Source organism: Ursus arctos, unplaced genomic scaffold, assembly GCF_023065955.2.
Source record: "Ursus arctos isolate Adak ecotype North America unplaced genomic scaffold, UrsArc2.0 scaffold_19, whole genome shotgun sequence".
NCBI classification, from domain to species: domain Eukaryota; kingdom Metazoa; phylum Chordata; class Mammalia; order Carnivora; family Ursidae; genus Ursus; species Ursus arctos.
This window is the reverse complement of record NW_026622863.1, coordinates 42,077,517-42,084,012: the sequence shown is the minus strand read 5'-3', so window position 1 is coordinate 42,084,012 and position 6,496 is coordinate 42,077,517.

The window sequence follows — 6,496 nt, the reverse complement described above, 5'->3', positions numbered from 1 at the left end:
TAAACTACCAAGATTGAAACAGGAAGAAATTGATTTCTTAAACAGGCCAATTAATTATGAAGAAATTGAGTCAGTGATAAACAACCTTCCAAATAACAAAACTCCAGGCCCGGACGGTTTTCCTGGGGAATTCTACCAAACATTCAAAGAAGAAATAATACCTATTCTCCTAAAGCTATTACAAAAAATAGAAACAGAAGGAAAGCTACCAAACTCATTCTATGAGGCCAATATTACCTTGATCCCCAAACCAGGCAAAGACCCCCTCAAAAAGGAGAATTACAGACCGATTTCCCTAATGAATATGGACACCAAAATCCTCAACAAGATACTTGCTAATAGAATCAACAGTTCATTAAAAGGATTATCCACCACAATCAAAAGGGATTCATACCTGGGATGCAAGCGTGGTTCAATATTCACAAATCAATCAGCGTGATACATCATATCAACAAGAAAAGACTCAAGAACCATATGATCCTCTCAATCGATGCCGAAAAAGCATTTGACAAAATACAGCATCTTTTCCTGATTAAAACCCTTCAGAGTGTAGGAATAGAAGGTACATTTCTCAATCCCATAAAAGCCATTATGAAAAGCCTACTGCAAATATTATTCTTAATGGGGAAAAGCTGGAAGCCTTTCCCTTAAGATCAGGAACACGACAAGGATGCCCACTCTCGCCACTATTATTCAACATAGTACTAGATGTCCTTGCAACAGCAATCAGACGACAAAAAGGGATCAAAGGTATTCAAATCGACAAAGAAGAAGTCAAAATGTCTCTCTTCGCAGATTACATGATACTCTATATGGAAAACCCAAAAGAAGCCACTCCCAAACTATTAGAAGTTATAGAGCAATTCAGTAACGTGGCGGGATACAAAATCAATGCTCAGAAATCAGTTGCATTTCTGTACATGAATAACGAGAACGAAGAAAGAGAAATCAGGGAATCCATCCCATTTACAATAGTACCAAAAACCATACGTTACCTTGGAATTAACTTAACCAGAGACATAAAGGACCTATATTCTAGAAACTACAAATCACTCTTGAAAGACATTGAGGAAGACATAAAAAGATGGAAAAATATTCCATGCTCATGGATCGGAAGAATTAACATAGTTAAAATGTCCATGCTACCCAGAGCAATCTACATTTTCAATGCTATCCCGATCAAAATACCGAGGACATTTTTCAAAGAACTGGAACAAATAGTCCTTAAATTTGTATGGAACCAGAAAAGACCCCGAATCTCCAAGGAACTGTTGAAAAGGAAAAACAAAGCTGGGGGCATCGCAATGCCGGATTTCGAGCTGTAGTACAAAGCTGTGATCACAAAGACAGCATGGTACTGGCACAAAAACAGACACATAGACCAATGGAACAGAATAGAGAGCCCAGAAATGGACCCTCAGCTCTTTGGGCAACTAATATTTGATAAAGCAGGAAAAAACATCCGGGGGGAAAAAGACAGTCTCTTCAATAAATGGTGCTGGGAAAATTGGACAGCTACATGCAAAAGAATGAAACTTGACCACTATCTCACACCATACACAAAAATAAACTCCAAATGGATGAAAGACCTCGATGTGAGACAGGAATCCATCAAAATTCTAGAGGAGAACATAGGCAGCAACCTCTATGACATCGGCCAAAGCAACCTTTTTCATGATACATCTCCAAAGGCAAGAGAAACAAAAGATAAAATGAACTTATGGGACTTCATCAAGATTAAAAGTTTCTGCACAGCCAAGGAAACAGTCAGAAAAACTAAGAGGCAGCCCACGGAATGGGAGAAGATATTTGCAAATGACACTACAGATAAAGGACTGGTATCCAAGATCTACAAAGAACTTCTCAAACTCAATACACGAGAAACAAATGAACAAATCAAAAAATGGGCAGAAGATATGAACAGACACTTTTCCAATGAAGACATACAAATGGCTAACAGACACATGAAAAAATGTTCAAAATCATTAACCATCAGGGAAATTCAAATCAAAACCACACTGAGATACCACCTTACGCCAGTTAGAATGGCAAAAATAGACAAGGCAAGAAACAACAATTGTTGGAGAGGATGTGGAGAAAGGGGATCCCTCCTACATTGTTGGTGGGAATGCAAGTTGGTACAGCCACTCTGGAAAACAGTGTGGAGGTCCCTTAAAAAGTTAAAAATTGAGCTACCGTATGATCCAGCCATTGCACTACTGGGTGTTTACCCCAAAGATACAGACGTAGTGAAGAGAAGGGCCATATGCACCCCAATGTTCATAGCAGCAATGTCCACAATAGCTAAATCGTGGAAGGAGCCGAGATGCCCTTCAACAGATGACTGGATTAAGAAGTTGTGGTCCATATATACAATGGAATATTACTCAGCAATCAGAAAGAATGAGTTCTCAACATTTGCTACAACATGGACGGCACTGGAGGAGATAATGCTGAGTGAAATAAGTCAAGCAGAGAAAGACAACTATCATATGATTTCTCTCATCTATGGAACATAAGAACTAGAATGATCAGTAGGGGAAGAAAGGGATAAAGAAAGGGGGGGTAATCAGAAGGGGGAATGAAACATGAGAGACTATGGACTATGAGAAACAAACTGAGGGCCTCAGAGGGGAGGGGGGTGGGGGAATAGGATAGACCAGTGATGGGTAGTAAGGAGGGCACGTATTGCATGGTGCACTGGGTGTTATACACAACTAATGAATCATCGAGCCTTACATCGGAAACCGGGGATGTACTGTATGGTGACTAACATAATATAATAAAAAATCATCATAGAAATAAATAAATAAATAAACTCCAGTTTGTAATTAAAAAAATAAATAAAAAATAAATAAAATTTTCACTTCCAAAATTATGGAAAATCAATATTGTGTCATACTGTGGCAATTATTTTGCCACAGCACCAGATAAGAAAAAACTAAAATTTCATTGCTGTGAATGCCTGACATTTATGATAATGGCCCCAAATTAGAAAGTAATAAAAGGTTGTAATCGTTTAGTTGCAATATGATTGATTTCTCCTTCTTAATATTTTTTATAAGTTTTATACTCTTTTAAAGGACATACTATTCTGTGGTTAGGAATGAAGGAATGAAAACAAACTGTTAGGTAAGAGAAAAAATTTAATTTTTTTAGTATAAATGTAAGTTGGGTCATTTAATATTAGTTCTTACTTAACATTAATACACATGTACTAAGGCAAAAGGGCTTTCTCTCCCCATCTACCACTCACACAATTGCAGTGGCCCAGGACTTTACTATTTTTGTTTTGTTTTGTTTTTAAAGCTTTTATTTATTCATTTGAGACAGAGAGATACAGAAAGAGGGGGGAGTGGCAGAGGGAGAGGGAGAAGCAGACTCCCCGCTGAGCCAGGAGTCAGACGTTGGGCTCAATCCCAGGGTCCTGGGATCATGACCTGAGCCAAAGGCAGACGCTCAACCATCTGAGCCACCCAGGTGCCCCAGGACTTTACTATTTTAATCACAGGGCAGTTCAGCCCTTTCCAAGGAGATATACTAATCTGATTACATTGCAGTTTATTCCCTACTCCCACCCCCAACTCCTAGTCCTTGTCTTTCATTCAGTTATATGAAAAGGATCCAGGAAAAATTCAAGATAATGCCCTACTCCAATGGAAGAGGTAAGCTAGTGGATGAAACTGAACCAAAGTGAAACTGTTAAAGGGGCACCTCACTGGCTCAGTCGGTAGCACATGCAACTCTTGACCTTAGGGCTGTAAATTCAAGCCTCACATTGAGTGTAGAGATTACTTAAAAATAAAATCTTTTTAAAAAAAGTGAAACTATAAGAGGAGTAATTGACATGATAGGCCATATTAAAATTTTAAGTGACAACATAGAAAACTGGGTGGATACTATAATAATTACATTGATTTTCACCTCCCAGTTATTTACCCATTTACCTCTTTTGTTTCCAGTTTTTGGCTATTATAAATGTGTAATATGTTCTTTTTAAATTGAAGTGCAGTTGACATCTGTATAATACATTGTTCATTGAACTAGGGAGATTCCTGAGATGACTCATTCATCACTTCTATGAATGTGAAAGAAAAAGAAAGAAAGAAAGAAAAGAAAAAGAAAGAAAGAGAAAGAAAGAAAGAAAGAAAGAAAGAAAGAAAGAAAGAAAAGAAAAAAGAAAAGAAAGAAAGAAGAAGAAAGAAAAAGAAAGAGAAAGAGAGAAATATCACTTGTGCTAATTTGCCTATTTAGTACAATGGGTTTTGCTTTCGTTTGTAAACCACAACTGCACTATGACAGAGCCTGGTAGCTTTCTGGGATGGGGAGGATCTTTAGAGTTCTTTCAGAACTCAGGCATGAAGAAACATTATATTAAGGGAATTGGTGAATTTTTAAAGAGAATAAAGGACTGACTGTTCAGCCTGAAACAATCTGTTATAATGACTTACAGCAAAAATGGAAAGTAGTTAAGTGTAGTTAGTTGTTCCCTGTTTTCACTGACTGAACTAAAGGACATTGTCACAGGTGATCTTAAGGCTTTAAGTGAATAAATGAACAACTTTCTTAGTGTTAAATCCACATTAGCTTGTGGTCAGTCAGTTCAAAACTTTTTTCCCCCAAAACATGAACCCTAAAAAATACCCTGCTTATTTCCATGCTAACATTTTTATTGAGGTATTATATAGTAAAATGTGTCAGTGTCTCCCAGCCAAATACCCCCAGGAACATTCCTTGTAATCAAACAAGTTGGATTTACTGCTCATTGCAGCAAAGGGGAACACAGAACATTGGGTTGTGTTTATTGATTTAGAGAAGGCTTAAGGAAGTGGGGCTTTGTTCTGGATTGGATGTTGTCAGGAATCAGGGCAATTCTGTAACTGCCTATCTTAATCTCATCCGTAAGGAGGGTAGACTAAAGGAAGGCTAGAACTGTGATTGATAAAAAAGTAGTGGTCATTCATAGTACCCAGGAGTGTTTAGCATTTTGGGGCTTGAATAATGTTCATGTTTTATCTGTATTTAAATATGATTTCAGAGTGATCTTGCTTTTGTCTTGATCCACCGAGGTCACAGAGTTGCCTATCTGCCATTGATGTTATGTGAACTCATAATAAGATCTCGTTGACAGTACCAGGCTAGCTCTTACATGCCAGCGGCAGCTTTTCTCTTTCTCAACTGTATAAAAAGCATAAACCTTTTTTAAAAAAGATTTATTTCAGAGAAAGAGAGAGGGTAAGAGAGTGTGCATGAGTGGGGGAAGGGGCAGAGGGAGAGAAACCCAAGCAGATTCCTCAATGAGCAGAGCCCCAGATGGGGCTCCATCTCATGACCCTGAGATCAGGACCTGAACCAAAGCCAAGAGTTGGACACTTAACCGACTGAGCCACCCAGGCATCCAAACAGCATAAATCTGAAGTGTACAGCTTGATGTCATTTTATCAGCTTTATTGATTTAATTCATATACAATAAATTACACTTAGGGTACAGTTGAATTTGGAAAGGTGATACCCATGTAACTACCATGACAAGTACGATGCAGAACATTTCCATTGCTTGAGAAAGTTCCTCATGGCCCTTTATAGTTAACCTCTCCCACCACACCCGGTCGCAGACAACCAGGATCTGCTTTCTGTCACTGTAGATTAGCTTGCATTTTCTGGAATTTCACAAAAAGGAATCATACAGTATTATTCATTTGTGTATGGCTCTTTCATTTAGAGTGCTTTGGACGTATGGTTTTCTTTTGGGTATATTCCCAGAAGTGGAATTCCCCAGGTAGTTGTTATGTTTAAACTGTCTTCAACAGAGATCATTTCATTTTACAACCCCACAAACAGTACTGGAGAGTACTAGTTACTCCATATTCTCACCAACACTTTGTTATTGTCAATCTTTTTCCCCCTCCCCCACCCTCAGCCTGTATTGTCAATCTTTCTAATTTTAGCTATTGCTTGAGTTACAGGGTCTCAGTGTGGGTTTTTTTTTTTTTTTTTAATAGGCTACATGCCCAATATGGGGCTTGAACTCATGACCCTGAGATCAAGAGTCAGATGCACTACTGACTGGGCCAGGTGCTCCTCATTGTGGCTTTTTATTTTTTAAAGATTTATTTATTTGAGAGAGAGAGAAATAGCACATGCATGCATGTGTGGGGCGGGGGGCAGTGGAGGGAGAGAATCTTCAAGCAGACTCCCGACTGAGCTCGGAGCCTGACATGGCACTGGATCTCATGCCCCATGAGATCAGGACTTGAGGTGAAACCAAGAGTCAGATGCTTAACCACTAAGCCACCCAGGCCCCCCCCCCCATTGTGGTTTTAATTGGCATTTCCATGATAACTAATGATGTTGAGCATCCTTTTGTGCGCATATTGGCCACTCTTGTATCATCTTCTTGAAATATCTAATAAGTAAGACTGAAGGTTTTTGTTGCATGTCAGTACTTACCTCAAAAAAGCAAACAGGGCCCAGAGTCTGAATGTATTGGTTACAG